This window comes from Bubalus bubalis, chromosome 23 (genome assembly GCF_019923935.1).
Source record: "Bubalus bubalis isolate 160015118507 breed Murrah chromosome 23, NDDB_SH_1, whole genome shotgun sequence".
In the NCBI taxonomy this organism is placed as follows: Eukaryota; Metazoa; Chordata; class Mammalia; order Artiodactyla; family Bovidae; genus Bubalus; species Bubalus bubalis.
This window is the reverse complement of record NC_059179.1, coordinates 50,533,344-50,548,590: the sequence shown is the minus strand read 5'-3', so window position 1 is coordinate 50,548,590 and position 15,247 is coordinate 50,533,344.

Below are 15,247 nucleotides of genomic sequence, written 5' to 3'. Positions count from 1 at the left end.
AACTTGGTTGGGAAAAAGGTAAATTCAATCCTTAGCTCAACCTGCAAAACAAAGCAAGTTCTGCATTGGCTAAATATTTAAAAAGTGTGAATGTATCAAATCACAAAAAATAAAAGCAGGTGATTCTCCCTGCCGTAGTCCTAGGCACCAGGCAGGTCCAGCCCAGGAGCCGAGGAGGCCATCGTCTGGTAGCTGAAGGTGCAGCCCCCTCCGTGTCACCTGGTGGCTGGTCTGGGAGAGGGACCCACGTCTCTGTGCTCCAATCTCTGCGTCTCTGAAGTGGGAGCCTGCCTCGTGAGGTTATTGCAAAGATGAAGTGAAATGACAGGAAACTTGCTAAGGACGGAGCGTTCTGGAAGTGTTAGCTATGTCGTTTACCTAACAATTAAAGATGGTGCAGACAAGGCCTTGGAGAACAAATGTCATAGAACGTTTGTCTGTATGAAGCGGGCGCTGCCTCTGACAGTGAATTTGAAGCTTTAACTACTCCTTGTTTCATGGAGGCAGTCCCTTCATGACCCTGGGTGTGTATGTAGGTGGACAGAAACGGTTCACAGCGTGCAGGGTGGCAGGGACGCTGCTGTCCACCCAGGGCTGGCACCCCACCATGGACGATGCTGCTCCTGGCGGGGAACTGCCACTCGGTGGGGCTTGGGGGTTGCTTCCAACCAGGAGGACATGTCCTCCTGGGCTGCTGATCAAGAAGCGGGCGGAACCACACCACTCTCGACCTCCTTGCCTGAAGGTGAGAGCCGGGTGGTCTGGGAGAGGACGCCAAGGGCCTCGGCTGAGTCCGAGGAGGGATGCAGCTTGGGACCCTGGGTCACCAGGGAAGGTGGCCCAGCACTGAGCTTTCATAGTCCTGCTCCTAATACACCAGCATTCAGACACTCTGACAGCCCCTCCGTAGGGCTTTCCTCACTGAAGGTGCAGGAGAACAGGACAGCCCTGGCCTGAAAATGGGATCCCTGTGGTCCAGGGCCAGCTCTGGTGGGAAGAAGTACTTCCCGGTGTGTTAATAAATGTAGGTTTTTTGATATAGGAGCCTGAGTATGAACCAGACATAAATAAACAGATGATTAATCTTCCCATTGCACGCATGCGTGCTCAGTCTCTCAGTTGTGTCTGACTCTTTGCAACCCCATGGACTGTAGCCTGCCAGGCTCCTCTGTCCTGTGTCCATGGGATTCTCCAGGCAAGAGGGGCTTGCCGTGCCCTCCTCCAGGGGATCTTCTTGATGCAGGTATCAAACTCATGTCTCCAGCGCTCCTGCACTGCAGGCAAATTCTTTACTGTTGAGCCTCCAGGGAAGCCGAACCTTCCCATTAGAGACAAGCAAATGTGAAGAACCTAACTCAGAAGAAAACATAATTTCGAAGAACTGAGAAGAGAAAAAGGAGGTTTGTGAAAACAAGGCAACACGTTTAACCACCCAAAAAACACAGCTGCAGAGCTGACACATGCTGGGAATCCAACAGAAAAGACGGGCCTGAAAGAATTGAACCAACGTGCACAGCACAGCGAATGCGAGTGGAAAACAAGGCAGTAATTAAGAAAATTAGAGAGAAGACGGGTGCTACGGAAGGTTATACAAACGAAATTTTATGTGCCAAGTGACCCCAACGACCAGGGACTTTGGAGAGCCCAGAAAATGGAGTGAGGCATGTCGTCAAAGTTATCACACAAGAGGATTTCCTCCAGCTGCAGAAAGTGGAGCATGGGGACTGGAAGAAGATCCACAAACACCTCAGCACTGACACACTTCGTGGGTTGGCTGGGCAGCCAAGCCTCGGCGGCAGCAGCAGAGCTGAGCCGTGATCACCCCCGATGGTCAGGTCTCAGGCTGTTTCCCTACTGATGTGCTTTCTGATTTCCCTTTGATGACAGAGTTGAATTCCTTGTGCAGTGAGATGTGGTTAATATAAGTAAATACGTGGGGTGAGGACGGTGGGAGTGCGTAGGAGGGGCTGCTAGTCTGTTGCCCACGAGATGAGATCCTGACGGCCGGCTTCTCTCTGAAGGGAACTGTGTTGAGGGCTCTGTCCACGGCTGTCAGCCCTCCACTGGCTGCCTTGGGATGTGTGAGCCTTGTGTCTGCTCTGGTGCCCTGAACGCTGAGAATATGCCTGCCGCCTGGACTTTTTGGCCTCCGGGTCCCTACCTCTGGAGGCCAGGCCGCTGGGGGCAGCCCCCTGGGAGAGGCACCCCGGGCTGCGTTCCTGGGGGTTAGCTCCCATTACCCTGTTGCCACCGCTAAATGGGCACAGTTGGTTCCAAGAAAGGATGCGCTTTCGGATATAGAAACAAAATTCCTTTCATTATTCACAAACTTGGTTTTGCACCACCTGTACTTCTCCAAAAACTTTTAATGAATAATTCATCCACTAGCACAAAGTTTCGGAACTTCCCTGACAACGTATAACATGTCCCTTTTTTATTATTTCTTGGGGATGATCCAGTGTCATTGAATTTTACTGTCCCGAGGGAGCGTTTTCGGAGACCTGCCTGGAAATCATATCTCGAGTGACGTTTTAATATAAACCGCAAAGACGACAAGCGACTTTATTATATTAAGAGATCATTTATTCTATACATTCTCAGAGTAAAGTTATCTGCAGTCTCAGTTTTATAACCATCTGCAATTTAAATGAGCGCCTTTATTGAATCATCACATATTATGCTATGCACCTCACTGCTATTTAGAATAAGACAATGCTTTTTTTTTAATGAAGTCTCCTCACCCCCACCCCAGATTCCAGATTAGAGAAGCCTGCGTAATTTCCATGTATATGGTAACATTTTCTTACTTCAAAATGCAAAACAAGTCTGTTTTTAAAACAGCAAACACCAGCTGAAGGATCGCATGGTTTCACAACCTAATTATAAGCACTCAGTGATCTCTGAAGGCACAGCAAAGCAAAGAAGTGTGCTGCTTTGGCAGAGGAATGGCATTTTTGGAGTAAAATTCTGTGTGCAAGGAAAGTAATTAAGGCAAAGCATTCGTCCTGACCCATCCTGCTGAAGTCGACCGAGGCGGCTCTTGCAGCAGACTGGAGAGCTTCCACACTGTGGAGCGGGGAGGGTCTGAAAAGCAGCACAGTGAGCCCGGCTCGCAACTGGGCCCTGCATTCTATGGATCACAGAACACACAGCGTCCACCAGAGCCACTCCATAACCGTGATGGGTCGAGACCAACACCAGGACCCCCGCGATCTCATCTGAGTGCAGACATGGCTCCCCGTCCATGCTCAGTGACCGGCTCCTAGGGCCTGGCTGACGAGCGTGGTGGCGGCTGCTTTCCCAAGATGCCCAGTCGTGCTGTTTCTCCCACTTCCTGGCTGTGTCCCGTCCTGAGCAAACTGCTGCTCTCCTGGACTCCCAACAGGAGCCCTTAAAGCAGGTCAAACCCCATCAGAGTTTCTTTCTGGCATCCTCTCACCGACACACCTGTTGTGCACCCCTGGTGTGTGTCGTCCTTTGCTGAAAGGTGCAATAAACCCATGCATTCAGCCACGGGGTGTTGCTGGAGCTCTTTGGCTGGACAGCATTAGCAGATGCAAGGAAAGCTTCTTAAATGAGAAAACCTGGAGTTTGTCGGCCAGGATCCTGCAGAGTCAGCTTGTTCTCTCTCATCGGTAAGACTAGCTTCCACTGTCTGTGCTGGCGAGGGATCCTCCTGCCAGTACAGGAGACGTGAGACTCGGATTTGATCCCCAGATCAGGAAGATCCCCTGGAGGAGGAAATGGCAACCCACTCCAGTATTCTTGCCTGGAGAATCCCATGGACAGAGGAGCTTGGTGGGCTACAGTCCATGTAGCCTCAAAGAGTCGGACACGACTGAAGTTACTGAGCACACAGGCACGTCTTATTTGTAAAGACTTCCTGGGGACTCTGCCTGCCCTGCCCCGGCAGCCTCATCCTGGTCTGACCACAGCCTGGCCCTCTCTCCCCTGGATCCTTCACTCAGCAGCGGTAGGAAGGTGAGCCTCTTCCCAGCTGGCTGAGCCCCCTGATTCCGTCGGGGATAGCACAGCTCTGCAGGCCCGGGTGGACCATGCTGGACCCCTCCCCATGGCCCTCAGGGGCTACTGGATCTGGTCTCTGGCCGCCTGGTTGACCTCATGGGACTCAGGTGCATGGACCTTCCCTCTGTGCCTCGGGGGAGCTGCGCCCTACCTGCCCCAGGGCTGTGCCCTCTGCCCCGTGCCTGGAGGGACTGACTCCAGCATCTCTGTGTGGGTACCCATCCCACCGCTCCCTACATGTGATGACATTGGGTTTTACCGGCTGAACTGGTTGCTTCCTTGCCCATCGTCTCCTTCACCGAGACAGGACTTCTCTGCGGTGAGGGTCTGTCTGTCATGTTCCCTGCAGCACCCGGTGCCAGGGTGGGAGCCGACACCTTGTCTGTGCTGCTAAGAACATTTCCCGTGATGAAGCCTTAACCCTCACTCGCTGCTCCCGCGCCCGAGAAACCCCGAGCCACCTCCTCATTCCTCCTGGACCTGTCCTGTCTCTCTCCTGATTGGCCACGTTTCCCACCGGCCCATCTTTGCAGGGCCTCGAGCGAATCTTGGGGTAAAGAAGGGGTACGGAGGGGCTGGCAGGACTTGGGGACTGAGGGGGGCTGTCCGCTGCTTCAGACAAACCCACGCCCTGTAACTCGGGCTGGAGGCCTCGGAGAGCAGGCAGACCGGCTCTGGCCCTCACACACCATCTGCCCAGGGCAGCCGTGAGTTTGCACCAGTGGGAACAAAGGGGACTAACAGACAGGCTGCTTGTCCTCATGTGCTTCAAAAGCAGCAAGGAGCAACCTGGGGGAGCATGGCTCCCAGGGGAGCAGCCACACAAGAAACCAGCCTGAGCGAGTTGACTGTGAACCGGGGTCTCCTCTCCAGTGACGCAGTGCATGTGGCGGACACATGCCCCCTCCTGCTGGACGCTGCCCTCCGTGTGTCCCGTGCCCATCGCCACGCCTCTGGGGTCCTCTGTGAGCTCTGACAGTGTTTTCCTGTAGTCCCTGTGCTCTCTGACCCAGTCATGCCTGCACTTCTTTCCATCTCCCCTTCCAGAATGTGCTCCTCTCAGAGCAGGGGCCCTGCCTCCTCCGTCGTGGGCCCCCACCCTTCAGGCTGAGTGTCCTGTCCTTTCTCTGCATGGGAATTGGTAAATGTGAGAGCCCTTCCTATCCTGCAGTTGGTAGTCTGGGGACACGGCGGCCTGCCCTCATCCAGCCCAGGATAAGTTTCCTGATGAGATGAAATGATTGTGGCTGTTCCCCTGTGAAAATGCCTGAGTTCCTGCAGGGCTGCGGTCCCTGGTGGTAACGACAGTCCCGTGTGCAGAAAGTCCCGTGTGCAGGGAGAGTGCTGGTCTCTCAGTCGTGTCCGATTCTTTGCAACTCCACGAACTGTAGCCCAGCAGGCGCCTCTGTCCATGGAATTCTCCAGTTCAGAATATTGGAGTGGGCTGCCATTCCCTTCTCCAGGGGAGCTTCCAAATCCAGGGATCTAACCTGGGTCTCCCACACTGCAGGTGGATTCTTTACCATCCGGGCCGCCAGGGAAGCCCTGGTATGCCCTGTGCACTGTTGTAATTGTGTTCTCAGTGAAGCGTGTACGTGGACAGCCTTCCCGGCAGCAAACACTGGTGCAGGCGCTGTGGCATTCCAGAAGAGCAAGCTTGCCTTAGCATTGTCCCAAATGAGGGACCTAGACCACCCGCGGGCCCTCCTAGTAAGTGTCAGGAGCAGACTCCGAGGAAAACGCACCCTGCGAGCGGTGGGGCTGCTCTGAGTGGTGTGGGCTGTCTGCTGCGGCCACCACTTCCGTTGGCTGCTCTCTCCAGTCTCTGAAATTTGACCGAGACTCTGGTTGGAAATTCAGGCTGAGTGTTCTGCAATCACTAACCAGGTGTAATGATGTCCAGGCACATATGTCTTTGCAAACTTCTCTGGTAATTTCCTTTGTCTAAATGACAAGAGGTGAAATTTCTGGGTATGCTCTTTAATGCATTTTGTTAACATTTTGCTAAATTATCCCCTGCAAAGGATGTATAATTTTATGCTTTCGTAGGCAGTGCAGAGTTGACAGCAATTTCTCGGGCTCAGTTTATCGCTTAGAATCACGTTTGCAGACCCGTTTCCCACAGCTGCCTCTGACAAGGCATCACCCGAGACCCACAGGCTAGATGCCATCATGACTCCAGTGTCTGTTTGCAGAAGCTTTTCTGTCTTTCTCAGCCCATTTCAAGGTCCGGGATTCTCAGCACGAACCCCACAGACCACCTGCCTGGGGGCCCAGTGGGGAGCTGCTGAGAACACGGCTCTCTGGAGGGGGACTGGGGAGTCCGCCCTCCACAAGCTCATCCTGAAGCCTGAGGGCACAGCTGTCTGCTCCTGTACAGAGCTCATCTCAGGAAATGCATTCAGCATACTTGATGGACCCCCCAGCGTCCACCGCCACATCGCAGGCCACTGGCTCATGAATGGGCATCATTCACCTCAGAGGCCAACTCCATGGCCTCAGAAGTTGGGACTGAGCAGAAGCGCATTTTAACATGGTTTTTGCTGCAGGGTTTCTCTGCGCCTGTACGGGTAATGTGAGTTATGAGCGGGGTGGGCTGTATTAAGGTCCCTCTCACACCCCACCATGGAGGGGAGCTGTCAGAGGCTTCTTCTCTGCCCCCAGGTCTTCCTCCAACCTCCCCCACAGCCTGGGACAAAGCGGATGGACCCTCTTGTCCTGCTGTTAGTGCGGGAAGGGGAGGGACGGATGAACCGAGAGAGCAGCATGGAAACATGTACATTACCATACGTGAGACAGACGCCAGAGGGAATTTGCTGCATCACTCAGCGAGCTCAAGCCCAGTGCTCTGTGACAACCTGGGGAGGGGACAGGGTGCGAGGTGGGAGGGGGGAGCATGTGTATATCTATGGCTGATTCCTACTGATGTGTGGCAGAAGCCGACACAATATTGTAATTCAGTTCAGTTCAATCGCTCAGTCGTGTCCGACTCTTTGCGACCCCATGAATCGCAGCATGCCAGGCCTCCCTGTCCATCACCAACTCCCGGAGTTCACTCAAACTCACGTCCATCGAGGCAGTGATGCCATCCAGCCATCTCATCCTCTGTTGTCCCCTTCTCCTCCTGCCCCCAATCCCTCCCAGCATCAGAGTCTTTTCCAATGAGTCAGCTCTTCGCATGAGGTGGCCAAAGTACTGGAGTTTCAGCTTTAGCATCATTCCTTCCAAAGAAATCCCAGGGCTGATCTCCTTCAGAATGGACTGCTTGGATCTCCTTGCAGTCCAAGGGACTCTCAAGAGTCTTCTCCAACACCACAGTTCAAAAGCATCAATTCTTCGGCGTTCAGCTTTCTTCACAGTCCAACTCTCACATCCATACACGACCACCGGAAAAACCATAGCCTTGACTAGACGGACCTTTGTTGGCAAAGTAATGTCTCTGCTTTTCAATATGCTGTCTAGGTTGGTCATAACTTTTCTTCCAAGGAGTAATCATCTTTTAATTTGTAATTATTCTCCAATTAAAAACAAGTTAAAAAAAATGAAATTAACATAAAAAAGTCAGTGGCACAGAATTAGTCGTTACTGGGATCTTGACTAGACACCATCTGTGAAATTTCAGCATGCTACTTTAAGGCACAAAATAGCAACTAATGGTCAACAGTGAAGAGTTTATATAGTTATTTTTGAGAACTTTCTATGGCTTTATAGTGGTCTCTCTTTCTTGAATTTAAGGGTCCTAATTTTATCTTATGTGGACTGTAGCCCATCAGACTCCGATGTTTTCATGGACTTCTCCAGGCAAGAATACTGGAATGGGTAACCATTCCCTTCTCCAGGGGATCTTCCTGACCCAGGTATTGTACCCTGGTCTCTGGCATTGCAGGCAGATTCTTTATCATCTTAGCCACCAGGGAAGCCCAATTTTATCCTAGAGAGGCATTTTCTATGGATACTGGTTTCCTGGATCACAAAGCAGGGTCAGGTGTAGGAAATGCACTGGACCGAAAGGGAACTTGGTTGCTGACCGTGATTGTACCACTAACTAGCTGTGTGACCTTACCTCCATTCCTCACTTTTCTGTTATAATTTCCTCAGTTGTAAAATAGGGCTGTTAATCAGCATTCCTCTGGGGCCTTCCACTGCTTTGAAGATGCTTTTCGTCTCCGGAAATGAAAGACACAAGTTTACACATTTTTCTCCCGTCTTGCTGGTGGAGGGGCCCCGGGGCACCAGCCCAAACCCATCCGTGGGCCTGGCAAGTTGCGTGTGCTCAGCGTGGTGACCAGAGCTAACCATACTGTGCTGAATTCTGGAAATCCGCTAAGAGAGGAGATTTCCAGTGCCCACATCACAAACAAATGACTGCGGTCAGCTTTTCACTCAGCATCTGTAGATCAAATGTCATGCCCACAATTTTTATTAATAAATGTATTAATTTTATTTGTATTAATACAATTTTATGATAAACATTTAGAAATGAGCACAGAGGCCCCAGGAAGGTTGGGTGCTCCTGAGAAAGAGAAATGTGCTCTGCTCCAGCGTCGATCTCCTGGCTCCCTGACTTCCGTGCAGCACCAGTTACTCATTTACTGTCCGAAAAACTGAAGTAAAGGACTTGTCGTTGTTTCTCTCTTGGAAAAGCTGCATCTGGTGCAGAAGTGGCTTGTGGGTTTGTTTTGGTTGACTGTGTGTCTTTGGTGGAACACTCCACTCGGGCAGGCTGAGCCCCGCCGTCTCCACACTAAGGAAGCGTCGTCCTGTCGCCTCCGGCAGCAATGATGACTGCACGTCCCTGCCTTCACTTCCCGCCTCAACACCTGCAGCGCCGGCCCCCCAGTGCCCAGGCCCACCCGGACCTCCTCCCACTGTGCCGGTGCAGTCGTGCCCGGGCGAGTCGTCCCAGGAGCCCCGCTGCACGGTCATCTCTGCTCTGTCTCCAGCACAGGTGACTGCGGACCTTCCTCGGGTAAATGAGCGTGTCAACACACGCGGCAGGCCCTGCTCTGTTCAGCACAGGCTCGGGATCCTAGAGATGACACACGTCTGGATTTCCTTTGGAAAACATTCAGGGTGCTTCCTTCAGCGTGTGATTTACCTTCCAGGAGTGAGCCTCCTGTCCTCTAGAGGCCAGAAAGCCTAATCCACACGTGACCGGAGGCTCTGCCCATCAGACCAGCCATGTGCTTCTTGGGGGCAAGTCTGAGCAGCCAGGCTCTTAGGAGCTGGCTCCATGGCCACAGGCCAACCCTCGGGCACAATTATGCAACTGGCTGTTCATCTAGCCCCCAGCATCGGGGGTGGCAGTGGCGGCCGCAGTGGGATTCCCGTTGGACCCCGTCCCACGGCTTTCCCTGGGCACATGACTCCCAGATCTACAGCTTCCAAGCTTGTGGTCACACTTTTGGAGACAGTGTGGGCTAAGGAGCCCTCCGCAGTAGAACCCGCTGGAGTGGACTCTGATGTCTGCGTGTAGGAGCCCTGACCCATCCCTGCATGGATCGCAGCTTCCAGCTCCTTCTCCTCACACACAGGATTCTGGCATCTCAGCTTCATTCAGCACCAGCTCTCACCAAGTCCAGTTGCAGCCAACAGTTGGGAAATCAGCTAATCCATTCCCAGGTAATCAAGTGAGTCCCAGAATCCAGAATGTCTAAGGTCCCCATTTGCATAATTAAAATTTATTTAAATGTATGTCCTCTTCTCCTAGGTCCAGCGTCTTCAAATAGATACCCCTCCATAGTCTTCAAGTTTTCTTTCTGTTACCAACAATAACCTTGACTTTCTTGTAGATGGTATATCTTCTCTCGGGTTGGATGCTATAATTAGCTTCCTGGGTCATAAAGAGAGTCTGCTTCTAACTATAGATATAAAGAAAATGGGGGGTGGGTAGAGACAGGGCAGGAGCGACGGCATCTTTGTCAACATGACTCTCTGGCGAGGCCTGTTCGTGCTCCGAGGCAGCAGCAGCTCCAGCCGTGGCAGGAAGCGTTGCTCCTTCTGCCTGTGAGGCTCAGGAGGTTGGTGGTTTGGGAGGAGCCCTGGCTTCATTAAAATCCTCCCAACACTCTTGTCCCAATTTTTAGCCCCACCCCACCTTCCTCAACCAGTGCCTTACTTTTCACTTAAAAGATTCGCAGAGGCACGTGTGTAACAGACTTCTTACACTGTGATTCAACAACCTGAGGAATCAGACTCTGCATCGAGTTATCCAGCCACAGGAGATAAGGGATTCATGGAAGGTAGCCACAGAATTGTCTCATCCCTTGATCCCATCTTATGCTGAGAGGTTTTAGCTTTGAACTTGTTTTATTTTTAGGTTCCTCATCATAATTAGAAGCCACCCGCCTGACTGACAGGCCTTGAATTCCTCACGCCCATCCTAACGACTTAAGAGACGCAGCATGTCGCCATGCCCAAGCCTTGGCTTCCAGAGGCACGTCATCCTCGGGCTGGGTGACTGTGAAGTTGCTGCTCCATCGCCGTGTGCTGTGGGCTGCCCGCAGCCCAGGCTCAGGGCTCAGCCACCTGGTCACAAAGGCCGGGATTTGCTACCTGCAGACCTCCAGTAACGAGGCTCTCAGCTGCAGAGAGAACACTGTCTGTTTATTCTGGCCTAGAGGGGTGATTGTATACCGGGTGTATACTTTAGAGAGTACCAGTTACTCACAGCATTTATAGGAGGGTCAGAGGACCAGAGGGTGAGACGGTTGGATGGCATTACCAAGTCAATGGACATAGTTTGCGTAAACTCCGGGAGTTGGTGATGGACAGGGAGGCCTGGCGTGCTGCAGTCCATGGGGTCGCAAAGAGTCAGACACGACTGAGCGACTGAACTGAATTGAACAGCGGGCCAGGCAGGAATGGCTCACAGTGAGGCAAAGGGGGCCAGGAGAGACGCCTGACTGCCAGGGCACGAGTCCAGTGGAGACCCCAGTGTCTCCCACTCATCATGCCCTAGACCAAGGACAAGAGCCCTCCCTGCATTTGTCCTCAGAGAACCGAAACCCCCCAGACAATGCGACTCTGGGTCCCACTCACGGCCACAGCTGCACCTTGACACGTCGCTGGGCAGCCCCCAGAGACACGCAAGCCCTGACTCGGCTCGGGGCACTTGTTATTCTGTTTCCACCCTCGCCCAGGCCGGGCTCCAGGGGAGGTGGGGCATGGCTGAGTGAGTCGTTCCGCGCTGGGAGCCACATTTTCCAGCCACCAAATACGCCCTTTTCCTTCTGTGAAAAGACAGCTGTGCCTCTAATTCTGTTTTGCATCATTCATTGTCCTAACCCTCAGGCCTCAAGCCTCCAGACGCCCCAGGAGGCAACCCACTTTTCATTAACTTACAGGATTCAAAAAATCTTCGAATTTCTGATCTATCACAATTAGAACAATAACGCTTTTAACAGTTGATGCTCTTGCGATAATAATTTTTGCAAGAATTGCATAAGGTCTTTTTTCTTTTCAGTTAGCAAGGTTATGAAGCAGAGTTTGGTGGTGGGTGTACTGCTCCTGGGAGGGGGCAGGGCCACTGTCTCCTTGGTGCTGGAGGGAGGACCAGGCTAAATAGATGGGGTGGGGGGGGTGCCAGGTCCCAACAAGGGGTGCACAGGCCACTTTCAGGTGAGAGGCGGGCGAGTGAGTGGAGGCGGGCAGGTTCATTAGTGGGAGAATGCACTCATGATCAGGGCTGGCAGAGGTGGTGTGCATCCGCAGGGGAAACGTCTGGGGTCGTGGGATTCGGGGAGGATGAGCTCTGCTTTACACGCACGTGGAATCTGAGGTTCCCAGGAGCGTTCACGGGAAGATTTCTGAAGAGAATGGGACTGAGCTGGAGCTCAGGAGTGGGTGAGCTCTGAGTTGGCCCTGCCGGTCTGTGCTGTTACGGGTATTTGGGGTAACTGGGGCTCCTGGTAAACTCTGTTTCCTCTGATTTTCTTCCCCACAGAAAAGAAAAGGCTTTCTGCTGAGGACTTGTCAGACTCTCTGTTGTGACTGACATTGGCATTTTTTTCAAGTATTGGATTTTATAGGAACTGCCAGCCTTTGACTCGAAGAGACTTTTTATGCTTTGTGGAGCGTTCCGTGTCATTTCCGCCGGATCCAGGGTCCCGTTTATTGAGGGCTTATTAGTTCCAAGCCCATAACTCACTGTTTGCATTTGAAATGTGATGGCTGCAAGTTTTCAAGTTTTCCACTTTTATTCCCCGTTGGGAATTCCTCACAAGACAGATACTGACAATCGAACTGCCAGGAAGCAGCTTTCCTTGTGAGTCTGCAGTGTGTTCTAAGACGTGTGCAGTTAATGCAAGGAAACCGGCCAGCTCACCCCGTCCAGCTGGCCTCTAATGAACTCTGAGGCCTGTGGAGGGGCCCACACCACAGGGGGCTGAGGCCCCGGCCGCTTGCTGTGCCCCCCACCTGCCTTTGTCTGTCGGTCTGCCTCTCTCATCCCCTTGTGATCACAGGTGTGCAGAGAAGGTGAGGCCATTCATCAGGACGTCACAGCAAGTGCCCTGCTCCACGCCTGGCCCACCGGTGGCGATGGGGCTGCCCGGGACTCAGGTCCTGATCTTGGGTGCTGCCCAGGCAGAGTCCGCTCTCATTTCCTGGAATCACCTGGAAAGTCACGTGCATTCATCGACTGATGCAGCTGGACGGAAGGACTGACAAGTTGGCTGTCTCGTACGAGAGGGTAGCGAGGTGAGGCTTGCCCTTTCTGCCCTGTTGCATGTGTATGCAGGATGGCAGAGAGAAGCAACCTTCCACCGGAACCTCCAAGGCACCTGTGCCCTCTGGGACTCTGTCTTCTCCCCTCTGCCAGCTCACCAAGCTGCCTGCCACCAGGCTTGTTAAGCAGCTTACTGTGCAGGGGCTGGTCGGCTGAAGCTGAGTGGGAGCAGGACCACCGCCTTTGTCCACAGCGATTTGCAGAGCAGACATTTCCAAAGTGAGCACACAGAGGCCTTTGGATGAAATTGCTCCTTTTCTCCTCCTCCCATACTCCAGAAGCATCACATTTGCAACATTCTTTGGCCTTTAGCATTATTTCATGGACTCCCTTCAACAGTTCTGAGTTCCTCTCTGCTTGTTATAGAAAATGACACGATACATTTTTTTTAAGCAGTGAAACTTCTGAAATGATTTATGTACTGTTTTTAAAAGCTTGGGAGCCAAGTGGTGCCTCACAGTGTTCTCTAGAACTAGGTTTTTTCTGCGTCCCGTGGCACCCACTGGCCACGTTAACTGACACATTCTTCTCCATATCAAGGTGAGATTCAAGAATCATTAATGCTACAAGATGTTAAATGGTTTTGCTATCTGCTTTTGCTCTCTCTTCTTTTCTCTGTATATAAAACGTTAGAGCCCTTCCTCCATGTGAAATCGCCCGATTCAGGATGACCTGTCGCTGACCTCTGTGTTTCCTGTGATAAATACTCCAGCTACACAAATGGAAATGTTTAGTCTGCTTTTGTCTTAGAGAGTAGTAGGTGGCAGGGTCCACCTTAGGAGACCTTGGTTTTTCAGAATCAGTGCCCCGTACTGCCTAGACTTAATTTTGTTCTTTATTCTTAGATCAATGTATTCTACCTCGAAATGTATCTTGTTTACTCAATTGTCCCCTTTTGAGACTTCCACCCGTATGGCAGAAAGTAAAGAGGAACTAAAAAGCCTCTTGATGAAAGTGAAAGTGGAGAGTTAAAAAGTTGGCTTAAAGCTCAATATTCAGAAAACGAAGATCATGGCATCCAGTCCCATCACTTCATGGGAAATAGATGGGGAAACAGTGGAAACAGTGTCAGACTTTATTTTTTTGGGCTTCAAAATCACTGCAGATGGTGACTGCAGCCATGAAGTTAAAAGACGCTTACTCCTTGGAAGGAAAGTTATGACCAACCTAGATAGCATATTGAAAAGCAGAGACATTACTTTGCCAACAAAGGTCCGTCTAGTCCAGGCTATGGTTTTTCCTGTGGTCATGTATGGATGTGAGAGTTGGACTGTGAAGAAGGCTGAGCGCCGAAGAATTGATGCTTTTGAACTGTGGTGTTGGAGAAGACTCTTGAGAGTCCCTTGGACTGCAAGGAGATCCAAGCAGTCCATTCTGAAGGAGATCAGCCCTGGGATTTCTTTGGAAGAAATGATGCTAAAGCTGAAACTCCAGTACTTTGGCCACCTCATGTGAAGAGTTGACTCATTGGAAAAGACTCTGATGCTGGGAGGGATTGGGGGCAGGAGGAGAAGGGGACAACAGAGGATAAGATGGCTGGATGGCATCACTGCCTCGATGGATGTGAGTCTGAGTGAACTCCGGGAGTTGGTGATGGACAGGGAGTCCTGGCGTGCTGCGATTCATGGGGTCGCAAAGAGTCGGACACGACTGAGTGACTGAACTGAACTGAGACTTACGGGGCTTCTCTGGTTGCTCAGACTATAAAAAATCTGCCTGTAATACCAGAGACCTGGCTTTGATCCTTGGGTCTGGAAGATCCCCTGGAGAAGGGATTGGCTACCCACTGCAGTATTCTTCCCTGGAGAATTCCATGGACAGGGGAGCCTGGTGGGTTACAGCCCATGAGGTTGCAAAGAGTCAGACACGACTGAGCCACTGAGACACTTTCTGAGACTTAAGGTTTCCTTAAAGATGATTCCTTAAAGATTGTGGCTGTATATGCGGTGGCCCCTTCCTCACAGTTGAGGGCTTCGCTTTAAATATGCATTTACATGGAGCGCTGCTTCCGGGGTAAGTGGGTAAAATTGCAAATTAAAGACAGCAGGAGTGTGTCACCATCTTAATTGCTGGGAAAAAGTAGCATTCGTAACTTTCGCTCGTTTAACTTACGAGAGCCCATTGTGTCTCCTCCTAGGAACCTGTGTCATCCTGCGTTGTGAGTTTCTACCTCTTTGCAAACCTGACTCCTTTGACTTCATTAGCTGACAGCTGGGCTATGCGTCATTTTCAAACTACATTGAGGATGAGTGAAAGCTTAACCATTAATCAGTGAAGCCTTGCTTCTAAGGGGGTCAGTTAAGTTGTTTACGGTTTCTGAATATCTCCATCCTCCAGGAAAATAAAACCCATGTTCCTTCCCAGGAGCAATGCTTGACTTGGATTCAGCAGAGGAGAGCGTGTCCTTAGACAAGTCTGAGTGAGCCAGAAGATTCTAGTTCCAGATGCCAGGTGCACCTTCACACCTTTGCTGAATGAATGGGTGCATATATT